This window comes from Hyperolius riggenbachi, chromosome 4 (genome assembly GCF_040937935.1).
Source record: "Hyperolius riggenbachi isolate aHypRig1 chromosome 4, aHypRig1.pri, whole genome shotgun sequence".
NCBI lineage: Eukaryota > Metazoa > Chordata > Amphibia > Anura > Hyperoliidae > Hyperolius > Hyperolius riggenbachi.
This window is the reverse complement of record NC_090649.1, coordinates 363,582,635-363,597,294: the sequence shown is the minus strand read 5'-3', so window position 1 is coordinate 363,597,294 and position 14,660 is coordinate 363,582,635. Positions and strand designations below refer to the sequence as shown.

The window sequence follows — 14,660 nt, the reverse complement described above, 5'->3', positions numbered from 1 at the left end:
TCTGTCGAAGGAGGTAATACCTTTTTCTTGTTTGTTTGTTTTTGTGCATTAAAGTTTCACTTGTTCTAGAGACCATACCTAATTGTAATGTGTAGTGTTCAGGTAAAAAGTACATGGAGATTTTGTAGTAGTTTCCAACAAGTAGTGCAGCTATTATTTTATTTGTTGAAATTGTGATGTCTCTGTAATGAAGACTGCAGCAGAGCATCACTGTTTTGTTCTGCTTTTGTTGCCTGGAGTGTTAAGCATATGCAGCATTGGGCAAGGCATACTGTATTGGCAGAATTTGTATGCACCTATTTTCTCACTTTTTTTTCTGAGATCTTCAAGTGAAAACAGATTTCAACTAAGTGATTCAATGCTTAGTTTTCTCAAACATTTTTTCCCATCCTCCTGGGACAAATACTTTGTTTTGTTCTGACATGGCAACATTGCCCAGGCGAATGATAAAATGCAAGATCATTGTTTATCAATTGGTTGAAATAAAAAGCATATTATCCCAGAAAGGTTCTGATTTAAACCGTGCTACCTGTCTGAAATGTGTTTTGTGTTGCTATGGAATTACTTAGATAGATAGATCTTGTTTACTGAAATGCTGCATGTATGGAGAGCACATCTGGTTACACCCAGTAGTTCTGAGCATGAAGTGTGCATGACACCGTCCACGTGTACGAGAAATTAGAATATCTGCCCCCTTCACTCACTTAGCACTCAACAAAGCATGTACTGATGGGCTTCTTTTTTTGACATCCTTCAGTAATGCTATTTCCTTGGCTGTCCTGCTGATCATTTGCTTGGAATTTATTTAGTGAATAAAAATAAGAATGCACTGCAGTCAGGGTGACATATTGACTACACTGGCTTACTCAACTCTGTGTTAATATGACAGCCTAGTACTAGTTTGTTTAGGAGGAGTTACTAGTATGTTTATGAGGAGGCTAGAAATTGCAGTTTACATAAAGTCTCTGTTCATGTGGGCAGTTGTTGGAGTTGTCCAGTGTGCATTCCTGACAATAACCAAGCATGCCACTGCCACTAATGCTGTAGAATGACTTGAGCAGGATGGCTCAATTAACACAGAGGTAGTTAACTAATGTTGGTCATACACTGCATGCTTCTGCCACGTTGTAACACTCACTGTTGTCCTCCACTGCGCACTTATTTAAATATTTCGTGTGATGCCAAACAGGGCCACGGCTTGTGTGCCTGCGTGAAAGACCATATGCATGTACAATCGTGTGTGGCGTGCGAGAATTTACACTCGTACACAAGTCCTCCACTATAAAGGCCACACTGGCCTAAGAGCAGATGCTGATGGTTTTCTTCAGCTAGGTTAGCCTGTGTACCTGTACCTGGTCCACCAACTCCTGATTGACTTCCTGTGTTCTGACTTAAGGTTAGTTTACCATTACCTGTGATATCTGTCTAACCCTTAGCTTGTTTTATGGTTACGTCTGATTGCTGCCTGTCCTGACTCCTGGCTTGTTACTTTGCATATGACTGTATTCTGCCTGCCCTGATCCTTGGCTTGTGATCCAACTCTGATTGGTTGCCACCTGCCTATTGACCTTTGCTTGTTACCAGATTCCCAAGCTACACATCGCAGTGTCGCTCGTTTTCCCAACCACTGTTACGGTGTATCTGCAGTGCAACCTGGTGGGCACTTGGCAGCAACGTCCATCGTCCCTTGTGGGGTGCTCTGATGAAACTTGTGGTCACTTAGACTCTGAACTCTGGAAAGCCCTCCCCTAAGTGGGAAGGTCAACGAGACCTACCCAAGCAGATAACACACATCCTCTGTTGCGTTGGGCTACCATTTGTTTTATAAGGGCCTGTTTATATTTGCTAGTGCACAGTAATCGGGACATCGGGACTGTTTGTGCGTAGCTCAAAAACACTGCATGCTTTCATAAAAAAATATATATATACATAAGTCTCTATAAAAATCTGTTTTTCCTCACATAAAAAAATTACCTTAAAGGGACTCCGAGCAGTGCAGAAACTATGGAAAGATGCACATCATTTTAAAGCTCTCTTTCTCCTCTTTCCAATGATATATAAACCGCCACCCTACGCCTTTTAGTTTTCGCTATTTTCGCGATTGAAATTGCCGCGGCCGCAATTTCGATCGCAAAAATAGAGAAAACTAAAAGGCGTAGGGCAACGATTTAGGTGTCGTCAGAAAGAGGAGAAAGAGAGCTTTAAAATGATATCCATCAAGCCATAGTTATATTGTATTACACAGGGCGACTTTTTGTCAAAGTCAGCAGCTGCATTCAGCAAAATGGAGCTGCTGACACTGGGGAAAGTGTCGTCCTGTGTAATACAATATAACTATGGCTTGATGGATATCATTTTAAAGCTCTCTTTCTCCTCTTTCTGATGACACCTGAATCGTTGCCCTACACCTTTTAGTTTTCTCTATTTTCGCAATCGAAATCGCGGCCGCGGCAATTTCAATCGCGAAAATAGCGAAAACTAAAAGACGTAGGGTGGTGGTTTATATATCATTGGAAAGAGGAGAAAGAGCGCTTTAAAATTATATGCATCTTTCCATAGTTTCTGCACTGCTCGGAGTCCCTTTAAATGGAAACGGCAGATTAATTTTACATGGGCTTTCTGTTCTGAGTTTTTACAAATTTTGATAAGTTTATGCACATTTTTGCAGCTTTGAAGTGAAGTCAATCAAATGCAGTATATTGTATATATTTATTGTCCAGCGCTGCGTAATATGTTGGCACTTTATAAATACAATAAATAATAATTCAGTAGCTGATGACTTTCACTGGCCCAATTATAAGCTGCATACAGTTGCATTCAGTCTGTATCAACTTGCCTTTTTCATAAATTATACTGAGATCAAAGTTTACATTTGAAGAACTGTAAATATATTGAGCTCAATTCACTAAAGGACACAATTCACTAAGAATTTTAACAGCTGTTCTCCTTCACCTTTTAAAGGATACCAGAGCTCAAATCTTTTTGAAAAATGGGGCGAGCAGGCATATACTGTTACGTGTGCTGATGCCTACCACTACCCCCTTTATCATCTCAGTCCCCTGTAACCCACCTAAAAGCCCCCAGGATCCATTTCTTGACAGACCAGAAGAGGATCCCAGGAGGCTTTTAGGTGAGTTACAGGGGGCTGAGAGGAGAACGGGGTGAGTGGTAGGCATCAGCACAGGTAACCATGTATGCCTGCTTGCCCCATTTTTCAAAAAGATTTGAGCTCTGGTATCCTTTAAGCTGAATACCCAGCGGCAGATCTGGCCAGATGTATCAGGGATCGCAGCCACGATTGTTTCCCTGATCTATCTGGGCGCATCTGCAATCATTGTTTGTGATGGCAGAAACAAAAGATTGCCCAATTCAGTAAGGATTGGAATGATCCTCGGCGACTTAATTGCAACTGTCTGTTGCAATGATCGCCGCAGGTGTCATGCGTTAGTCAACATTGTTTAACAAATGTTTGTTAAATGATATGCTATATCACGAAAACATTGTTCTGAAAAATTAATAATAATTATTGCTGGGTATGGGCCTTTAGAATTGCTGTAAGTTGTGAAATAACTCTTTTAAAACAGACCTGAACTCAAAACGTCCTCTCTGCTTTAAAAGATAAGCAACAACATAATAACCTTTAAAGAGGAACTGTAACGACAAAACGGCCCCTGGGGGGTACTCACCTCGGGTGGGGGAAGCCTCAGGATCCTAATGAGGCTTCCCACGCCATCCTGCGTCCCTCGGGGGTCTCGCTGTAGCCCTCCGTACAGCGGTGACGCAATATTTACCTTCCTGGCTTCTGCGCAGGCGCTCTGATGGCTGTCGGCGCCGAAGTAGGCGGAAATACCCGATCGCCGTCGGGTCTGCTCTACTGCGCAGGCGCAAGTTTCCGGCGCCTGCGCAGTATAGCGGACTCGACGGAGATCGGGTATTTCCGTCTATTTCCGTGCCGAAAGTCGCCACAGCGCCCCCGCTGGAGCCAACAAAGGTAAATATTAAACTGACAGTCGGCACAGTCGCCGGCTGTTCGGAGGGCTGCGGCGAGACCCCCGTGGGACAGAGGACGGCGTGGGAAGCCTCATTAGGATCCCGAGGCTTCCCCCACCCGAGGTGAGTACCCCCCAGGGGATGTTTTTCATGTTACAGAGTCTCTTTAAACAAAAAAAAACCATTTCTTTGTTACAGCCGATACAAATCCTATAATAAATATGCACTTTTTCAACTTCCTGATTCATGGAAGCAGACATATTATTAACATCCTGTGCGCTTTCAAATGAGGTTAGCCATCTATGCTTTGCAGTCATGTGACACATGGGAGAGCTCAAATTACAATTTGGGATTAGACACAAATGAGGGGGAATTAAACTGGCTAAACAGGGTGCATTTCTCTGTTTTCCTTCTGTCCTGTGCAAGAGTTAAGGTCCACTTTAAGCACCAATATATAATTTGCAAAAGGGGCTTCACAACAGAGTAACAGTTTTTATGACATGGCTGGGAAGCACTTGGAAATTAGGAGGTATTTTGAGATGTTCTATTTGATGCAGTGAATAAATAAATCTAAAAAAAACTAGGACTATAAATGAACAACATGAAACAAATTATGTTTGGAGAATCCAATATGCTTTAATATAATTATTAACCAGTTAGCGGCAATGTGCCACATTAAAACGTCCTGTTTGCCACTGTTAATGGGAACAGGATGTTTTAATGTGTCGCTTGCCGCTGTTGTCGCATGCATGCATGCCCATCTCATGTACCCATCAGGACTGACACGTATGTGATTGGAGAAGGGGAACAATTGTTCCCTGAGCCAATCAAAGTGCATGTAAGGGAAAGACCATAGCTTCAACAAGAAGCTAATGATCATTCCTGTATCAACACTGTGTGCTATTTCAAAGCACACAGAACAGTGTGTGTGGGGACATCTAAAAAAAATACATTAAAATTAATTACACATTACACTTTACACTATATAAATTCAGCCCTGCTTCCCTCCTCCTCTGCCCCCCATTGTTACTAAAATAAAACTCTTTGGGGGGGAAAAAAAGAGACCGCTTTAAAAAAAAAAAAAACATAAATAGTTACATTAGGGATTTTTTTTTTATGTGTATGTCATGAGGGTATATTACTGTTGTTTTTGCAAATAAGGGCTTGTAATTATTAATGAAGTACAAAAAAAGTAAAAGTAGAAAAATACACCTTTATTTCAAAATAATATATTGTCACCATACATTGTACTAGGAACATAATTTAGTTTCAAACATTTTTATTGAAATATCTGATAAAATATGACAGCTTTGATATAGTCCCTTAGCAAAGGGCATTTTGCTTTTAGATATATAACAGTAACAACATATATCAACAAGAACAGTACAGGCAGGTTACATTAATAATCTAGTTTGTTAGAACCCAGGCAGGCGAGCACGCCCCCTAAAAGGAGAGGGCAGAGGACCGCAGCCCCAATGATTGTGATGCTGAGAGCCAGGGTTGCCATGTTCGGGTGAATGATAATGTATTATCATTTAGGATAGCTAACATCCTTTCTGATATCAGTATATCTTTGATGATGGTATCTGTTGATTCGAGTGAAAGGGTCGGTTTTAACCACTGGCGGGCAATATGAAGTCTGGCCGCTTTGGCCACATGTTGAGCTAGTCTGTGATGTGGATATTTCCATTTCAAGGGCTTATGTCCTAATAGAAGTTGTAGAGGATCGGGAGACAGGGATGTTTCGAGAGCCGTACCTATTGCTGTGGTAATTTGTGCCCAAAATGTTTTTACCACAGGGCAGAACCACCAGATGTGAGGGAGATCTCCAAGCTGGCCACATCCTCTGTAGCATAGTGGAGATCTATCCCTGGAGATAGAGTGTAATTTCTGGGGAGTGATATAGGTACGATGCAATATTTTATAATTGGTTTCGATATGTGTGTAGTAGTTACTGCCTTTTGCTAGTGTGAGGCAACATCTGGACCATTGCTTTAAGGTAAGTGTTTGGCCCAGGTCCTCTTCCCATGCCAACATTGAGCGTGATTTATCAAATTGAAGAGTCTGTGAAATTATGGAGTAGAGATATGATATAAGGCCTCCTGTCAGGGGTCTCAAAGCACACCAGTGTTCATAAGTGGTGCGGGTTGAGGAAATAGGGGAGGATTGTGTGAGTTTCTTCAAATAATGGAAAATCTGGAGCGCTCTAAAATATTCCTTCGGTGGAAAGGTAATGTGAGAGCTAAATTCCCTCCAGTTCGGGAGTTTATCATTCACTAGGAATTTGTTTACAGTACATAGATTATGGGAGGACCACCATTGAAAGGGACGTGGGTCCCAGCCTGGTGGAAAATCAGGGTTTCCGAAAATAGAGAGCTGGAGAGGAATCTTGGATTGGAGATTCTTGGAGAATCTCAGTCTGTACCATATAGATAGAGAATGGGCCGTTAAGGGCGACATTTTTTTATATCTAGCTGCGGTGGAGCTTGAGGCCCATTGAAGTGCTGTTAGATTAATTGGTGTTAATAGATCATCCTCTATATCTGCCCATATTGGACGATTGTTAGTGGAGTGCATTTGGGCGAGCTGTGCAATCTGGGCTGCCCTATAATAGCTAAATAGGTCCGGTACTCCCAGGCCACCCCTCTCTCTATTGAGGAACATGACGCTCTGCCTTATCCTACTTTTTTTATTGTTTGCAATAAACTTAAATATAGCAAGTTGTAAGTCTCTAAGGGCTGCTTTTGTTATCTGAATAGGAAGTGAACGAAATAGGTAGAGAAGCCTGGGTAATAGATTCATCCTTACAGAGTTAATGCGCCCAGTCCATGATATCGGATATGAGTTCCATTTTGCCAAATCCTCCTTTAGCCCTGACAGCATTGGTTTATAGTTTAAGGAAAACAGGTCAGTCGGGTTAGTGGATATTTTGATACCCAGATATGTGATATATTTGGATTGGAGAGACAATCCCAGTCTATTTGCCATAGCTTCTGCACTTTGTTTAGGTAGGTTTGTGAAAAGGACTTCAGATTTATTGATATTTAAGGAGAGGCCAGATATTTGTCCAAATTGCTTTACTACTTGGAGCAAGTTTGGAATAGAAGTGTGCGGGGAAGAGAGGGTCAGCAACAGGTCATCAGCAAATAGATTTGCTTTGTATTCAGAATTTTTAGCACGAATGCCTTGAATGTCAGGGGAAGAGCGGATTTTATTGGCCAGAGGTTCTATTATTAATGCAAAGATGGCCGGGGATAAGGGGCATCCCTGTCTTGTGCCCCTTTGGATAGGGATTGGGGTCGGCGCGTCAGTGGGGAGTTTGAGGTAGGCTATTGGGGCTGAATAAAGGCATTTGACCGCTTGAAGAAAGGAACCAGAGATTCCTGCCTTTAATAGGGTGGAATGCATAAAGGCCCAGTCTATTGTGTCAAATGCCTTTTCCATATCTAGGGACAGTAAAGCAGAGGGTATCTTAGAGGCTTTGACGATATGTAAGAGGTTGATAACTTTTCTAAGGTTGTCGGGGGCTTGTCTGAGTGGGACAAAGCCCACTTGGTCTCTGTGTGTTAGATGACCTAATACCTTATTTAGCCGGGCTACTAATATAGCCGTTAACAATTTATAGTCAAGGTTTAGTAGAGAAATGGGTCTAAAGTTTTTAATGTCTAGGGGGTCTCTTTTAGGTTTGGGGATAACTACTATGGTTGATTGTAAGAACTCTGGGGCTGGAGTTTTACCATCCAGGATGGAGTTGAATATTTTCTTAAGGTGGGGTATAAGGATTTTTTTAAACTTTTTATAGTAGATTGCCGAGAAGCCGTCGGGGCCTGGGGCTTTGCCGCTCTTTAATTTTTTAATGGCAAGAAATATTTCGAGATCAGAAACTGGTACGTTGGAACATAATTTAAACAGTGTACTAACCGTGACGAATGGGCAAATGTGTGGGTTTTATTTACAGTAGCATTGTTCATTTTAAAACTATAGGGGATAGAATTGTAGAAATGGTGTGGTTTTTTTTTTCTCTTTTTTTTCCCTGATATTTTTTTTAAAATGAATACAAAATAATTACTGAAAACAAATATCACCCCAGAAAGTCTTATTTGTAACGAAAAAATACAAGGTATAGATCATGTTGGTGATGACTGGTAATACAGTTATTGGCAAACGAAAGGGAGGAGTGCTTACAGGTGAAAATTGCTCTGGTCTGTTATGGGTAAAAAACCCTTGGTTGTGAAGTAGAGAAAACAATATGCTGTAATGAGCAATAAAATGGCAATATTCTTTTATCATGAGGTTTAATTTTATTTTACAAATATTACATCTCTGTAACCATTTTATTCAATGTATTTCAGTCCACCATGGACTCCAAGTTTGATAGCCTCCCTAGTCGATCTCCATGCTGGGTAGAAAACTGGGGAAAAAAAGACACTTTCAAATGGTATAAAATATAAAGCAGAAAAACCGAGAGCCTAATATAGTGTAGTATGTACTGGAAAATGGGATTAAGTGAAAAGTATTATACTTACAAACCGGGGTTACCGCAAAGGCAGCCACTGTATAGGCAGGTGGGGTGATTAGACCTGTCCCCACTCAGGATTAAGACGTCGCTCTCCGTAGACAGAAGGAAAAAAGGGTATTCACCCTTCTACCAAGGGTGGATGATATGATCTGTAGGAATGTACAGAGGCGCCAATAGGGTAAAAAAGACTAAAATCGTTAAAACGTTCAGTAGGCGGTGGTGGACCAGCTACTTGAAACAGACACGATACTTGTCGATTCTGGAAACAATAATTTATTCACATATACTCCTATAGATAACTGGCAACGCGTTTCACGGGCACAATCCCACTTCATCAGGCAATATACAAACGGAGTATTACACAGCAAGGAGTCCAATGTCAGTTTGACAGAGGTGCCAAACTGACATTGGACTCCTTGCTGTGTAATACTCCGTTTGTATATTGCCTGATGAAGCGGGATTGTGCCCGTGAAACGCATTGCCAGTTATCTATAGGAGTATATGTGAATAAATTATTGTTTCCAGAATCGACAAGCATCGTGTCTGTTTCAAGTAGCTGGTCCACCGCCGCCTACTGAACATTTTAACGATTTTAGTCTTTTTTACCCTATTGGCGCCTCTGTACATTACTACAAATGGTATAAATTGTACATCTTGACTACAGAAACCTAAAATAAAGGTTGTTAATTGGCTGCCTATGAATTGACTCCCATTGGTATCTTAATTATTTACTCTTGATAATTATAGATCTGACCATGGGCATTACAATGGCATAACTTTTGGTATGTGCACAACAATACCAAATAAAATGTTGTCTGAGAATATTCATCTGCTGCGTCCTAAAACTTAATTATGTGAATAAATGGCTAAAAACAGAGGGAGGTGCTAAAAACTGAAGAAAACAATCTGGTATGTATTCAGTACGTGATGCCTTTAACAAATTTAAAGTATTGAAAAGAGGTACGCTTGTTTATATTGAACCTGTGTAGATTATGTAAAAGGTTATGCTGATGTTCCGTTAATTTGCATTTGGCATCATAGTTGATATTATGTTAACAAGTTTCAGTTTCAGGATTTATCTTTTTCTGATTTCACGATTCAACTTTGTGCAAGGGCCATACAATGGGTCTACTGTCGATTCATGTTGAATAAATTGTGTGTTTCTGAAGCCTGCTGCGAAGAAAAATATTAAAATAGGTATCCACTTACTTTTCCTCCCCAGAAGTCAGCACTGCCTGCGCCTGGAATCTCTGTGTGAATCCCAGGAATGCTTACTACTTGATCCGCACACAGCCAACTGGACTCGCTTAAAAAACCACAGCATTATGACATTCACAGACCTTTTCCAAGAAGTATTCAGCTAGTGGGACAGAGGACAACTGGATTACCGTACTTTTATACCACAGGAGAGGAGATCAGCAGTTTTCCCTACTTGTGTAGTTTGCTCTTATATTGACATGTGAGTTTTGTTCTGCCAGATCTGCCACACAGCCTGGTGGAGGCCACTGCACTGAAAAATCTCTTAACTGTGAAGAGGGTTTTTTTTTTCTTTTTTTGTTAATATTAAGGATAATACAAGTTATTGTATTGGCATAAAACAAATCAGTACAGTAGTAGCTTGGTGTTCATTAGATATTTAAAGCAACAAAAAGCAGTGTAAAGCAGCCTGTGGATAGATGCCTCTTAGGCCTCTTGCACACTGCAATTGATTCCGATTCAGATTCCGCTTTTTAATCAGTTTTTACATCCGATTCAGATTCCGATTTGCAGTGTGCAAGGAGCAAACTGCAAATCGGAATCTGAATCGGATGTAAAAACTGATTAAAAAGCGGAATCTGAATCGGAATCACTTGCAGTGTGCAAGAGGCCTTATGCTGGGCATACACAGCTCGTTTTTTATTACCAATCGAGCCGCTGATGGCTCGATTGATAATATCCGACGTGTCCGATCACCGCGCCGGATCGATACCACGCTCGAGCCCCGCGGCCGGACAATGGAAGAAACGAAGCGCAGATAAGGAAGTGCCAGCGGGGACGAGCAGGGATCGATCCACGCGGACGAGCGGGGACGCGCTGGCATCGAGCGCGCACAAACGAGCCGTCTATGCCCAGCATTAGACTGCCAAAGTGAGCACTGACGTCTCATGATAAATTTGTATTAAGTAATGCCAAATTGCTTGAATGACAAATCAAGAGACCCAGTCTTTGCCACCGAAGATGCGGCGATAACATTGTGCTGTTGTTAGAGATGTTGGATTTCATAGTAAAATGCTGCAGTGGGCCAAGTGATACAGGAGGAGTTCCTGGTCCTCTGTACAAGGTTTAGGATTAGGGAATGAGTAGATCAGTTTTGAGAAAAGTGAAATAGTCCTGGAGTGTTTGGAGGGTGCTGACCACAGCAGAAAAGGTTAACTTAACTTCTGCGTTGCATGCTCTGCACCATCTTTCTGACTTCTGGCTGTGAAGGCAAGGGGAAGTTTCGCATTTCACAAACCAGTTCTTGCTCAACCCTATCTATGATGTCCTTCCATCACTAGTTTTCCTTTTATCTTGGGGTACTGGTGTCAAGATGGCACCACTGCACCAGCACAGCTAATACAGGGGGAACTTATATAGATTAACTGATCCCCATGCACAACATTGCCTGCATTTGTGGAACGTTTTGCCTTTCTCATCTGCAGACAGTATGGGCAACTGCTCAGGCCCAGGCTTGTAGTTTAGCTATAGCTGTGACTTATTGCCACTAAGATATTTAGGGTTTTTTGTATTCTATAGGTTTACATGTTCAATTACTTATAAGTTGTTTAATTTACTGACTTTGTATCCAGCAATATGATCTGACTCCAGCAACAGAACTCAAATATTAAGTTTAACTCCACTTATTGCTTGCCCTCATTTCCTGTTTCTGAGATTAGCAGGATTGAAGCCATGGAGGTCGCAAAGATAGGTGAGGGAAAATCTCCCCTGTGTGGACATGGAAGAGCAAAAACTTAAAATACAGGAGGTTCTAACATCTTATCTACACTATCCAAAATTATTTGTTATCTAGCAGTAAGACGTACGTAGATTTCAGCAGTAAGATGTACAACAAATATACATTTTCATACTCATAGATGCCATACCTTTTATATTACAGTAACTGGAGAACAAAATAGCAACTGTAAAACTGATCCATCACAGTCAGCATTGTTTGTCCTGGCAACAGAACATCAGTACAGTCACAAGCAAGTCCATTAGTTGTATTGTTAAATATGCTGAGCGTACTCTAGCTAGCAGTTGGGCTGCTAGTGAGGAATCTCCCAGTGTGTCATCTCTCCAACTACTGCAATGTTTTTTTTACGACCGCAAAAAATATTTTAGGTCATAATGCTTACAACTCTTTGAGCTTTTATTTTAAATTTAAATATTTTGGAGGGGTGCCAGAGCTGAATCGGGGATGCTGAGGAGGACGGGGGAAGCTTCTTTATGATCCAGAGGCTTCCCCCTCCCAAGGTAAGTACCTCCTAAGGCAGTGCAGACTCCCTGTAGAGTCGCAGGCAATAAGGGTGGGTTAAAACTCACCTGATCGCTAATTCCAGGATTGCTTCTCCAGGGCCACAGGGTGTCACATGACACCGTCAGGATGTGCCAGTGTATTACATGCTGGCAGCCAGCGTGTAATACGCTGGCACACCCTGACAGCATGTCAAGCGATGCCATGGAGACGTGACGCTGGAATCCACATTCAGGTGAGTTTTTACCCAATCTTATCACCTGCTTGTCACTCTGCAGGGAGGGAGAAGGGAAAGTATTTTAGGAATGGGACCCATGGGTCCTCAGCTTGCATCCCGGGACACTGTAAAGTTTGCCTGGGACTGTTCTAGGTGCACTTTTCTCACAACAGGTACTCTTTAAAGTGTACCTGAGATGATTAATAAAATCATTTATACTACATGGGGCTTCCTCCAGCCCCTTTTAGGCCATTTGCTCTCTCTCTCTTCATCCGTCTGGGCCTCTTTGGTCCTCCGCTGGCTCTGGCTGGGTTAATCCTGTCAGCCTCAATAGTGACCTACTGCCCCCATCATACTCTCATAGCTGAGGGCATTCTGTGCTCCCAGCCACAAGATTGCAACTGGACAAATGTACCGGCATGGCAAGCAGAGGAATGGAGTGGCTTGGGGGAAAGGCGAGGGAGCCAATGGCCTAAATGGGACTGGAGGGAGCCCCAGGTCTGTATAAATGCTTTTATTTTTTGTCATCTCCGGTTTCCTTTAATGTTTGCAGGCTCTCTTAGAATATCTTTGTGATAGTAGCAATACTATCTCCTTTCACACTTGCTTTGCGTTACTAAGGCCTCTTTTCCATGGACAGTTGAACTGTGTGCTCAGCAAGCCATTACCAGGCAGCAGTGAGCAGTTACCAGGCAGCAATAAGCAGTTGTGAGAGTTTGAGAGCCATTTCACTGCCCCTGGAAAAGGGGCCTAAATGACATATAATTGGCATGCAGGCATACTCCATGTTTTTCATTGAATCACTTTTCAGGAGGCATAAAGCACTTTTCCAATGAGCCTTTAGGATATCAACAAATGTGTCCACTTTTGTATCTCACTTTGGCCCTTTATACACCCTTGAGACCCTATAAAGATTTATTAAGAACTCCACTTATATCTGGTCCAGAGTTCGCCTCTAGCAGGTGGTGGATGTGATGGCTTTGGCCACTGAAGCAGTGTGGAGAGGTTGATCTTACACGCTTGTACTGGCCAAATTGCCACTTCAATGAAAGATGACATGTTGATATGGTATGCGGTTTTCCTTCTTCTTATGGTTCACTTAGCTTTGGCATCATGTTCCTCCCTGAGTTTGGGTATGATGCTTCTTCACCAAAGCCTAGAGACTAGATATCCTCGTTCCAAGGTGCCGTCTGTTCAGTTATATCTAATTTTACAGTATTTAGCCATGTTTTTCAATGATGATTACTTGAATTATAACGATGAGCTTCAGCTGAGAAAACTTTATTGTATGTTATAATGGAAATGTTGATGAAATTGAGATTTTTTTTTTCTCGTTACCTCCATCATGAAAATGTGCAAGAGAAAAGGTTTCTATTAAACTTCTGTCTTTCAAGTATGTCTCTGTTGTTTTATATTTTTTTGCGCATTCCATTAGGATGCTGCCAATGAGAATTTTGTAATTAAATCAAATCAGATGTTATACTAGAGTAACATGAATAAGTGTTTAAAAACTGACTTTTTGTGGCAGAAAATGCAGGTTTTGTTGTTTAGCCATGTCCAGAGGCGTATCTAGCGGGGTGCAGGCATGGCTCGTGCCACAGCACCTTGGCTGCCATGCCTGCCCCTGTGCTGCACCCCCATGTCTGCCCCTGTGCTGCACTGCCATGCCTGCCCCTGTGCTACTATGCCATGCCTGTCCCTGTTCTGCTGCCACAGCACCTTGGCTGCCATGCCTGCCCGTGTGCTGCACCCCCATGTCTGCCCCTGTGCTACTATGCCATGCCTGTCCCTGTTCTGCTGCCACAGCACCTTGGCTGCCATGCCTGCCCCTGTGCTGACTCCCCATGTGCTACTATGCCATGCCTGTCCCTGTTCTGCTGCCACAGCACCTTGGCTGCCATGCCTGCCCCTGTGCTGCACCCCCATGCCTGCCCCTGTGCTACTATGCCATGCCTGTCCCTGTTCTGCTGCCCCATGCCTGCCCTGTGCTGCACCCCCATGACTGCCACTGTGCTACTATGGCATGCCTGTCCCTGTTCTGCTGCCCCATGCCTGCCCTGTGCTGCACCCCCATGACTGCCCCTGTGCTACTATGGCATGCCTGTCCCTGATCTGCTGCCCCATGCCTGGCTTCGTGCCTCCCCGTCACTCAGACCTCAGTTCAGATTAATTCTGTTATCTGGGGGACATGGCTACTTAACTTATGTATGTAGGGCACATTTGGCTTAATGTTAGAAAAGAGGGCAGACAGAGGAAACAAGAAAGGATGCTATTTTTAGATGGGAAGGGGGCTCTGACCCGGGGCTTCTAAGAGATCATGCCATAGGATGGAGGGTTGTATCTCTAAGAGCAGCCCAGGTGTTTCATGTGTCACTGAGCCAGTCAGTCACAGGAGAGAAGGGGTAAAGAGAAAAGGAGTGACAGGTACACTATGGCGCATA

The 14,660-nt window shown here is 42.6% G+C and overlaps 1 protein-coding gene across 1 annotated transcript in view; it reads left to right on the top strand.

The window, feature by feature from the left end:
* Positions 1–10,257, top strand: part of MTHFD1L (methylenetetrahydrofolate dehydrogenase (NADP+ dependent) 1 like) — a 466,799-nt gene extending 456,542 nt beyond the window's left edge. Inside the window, exon 24 of the mRNA XM_068279548.1 lies at positions 9,732–10,257. The gene's annotated coding sequence lies outside the window, so the exon portion shown is untranslated. The remainder of the gene's footprint in view (positions 1–9,731) is intronic.
* Positions 10,258–14,660: the final 4,403 nt, after the last annotated feature.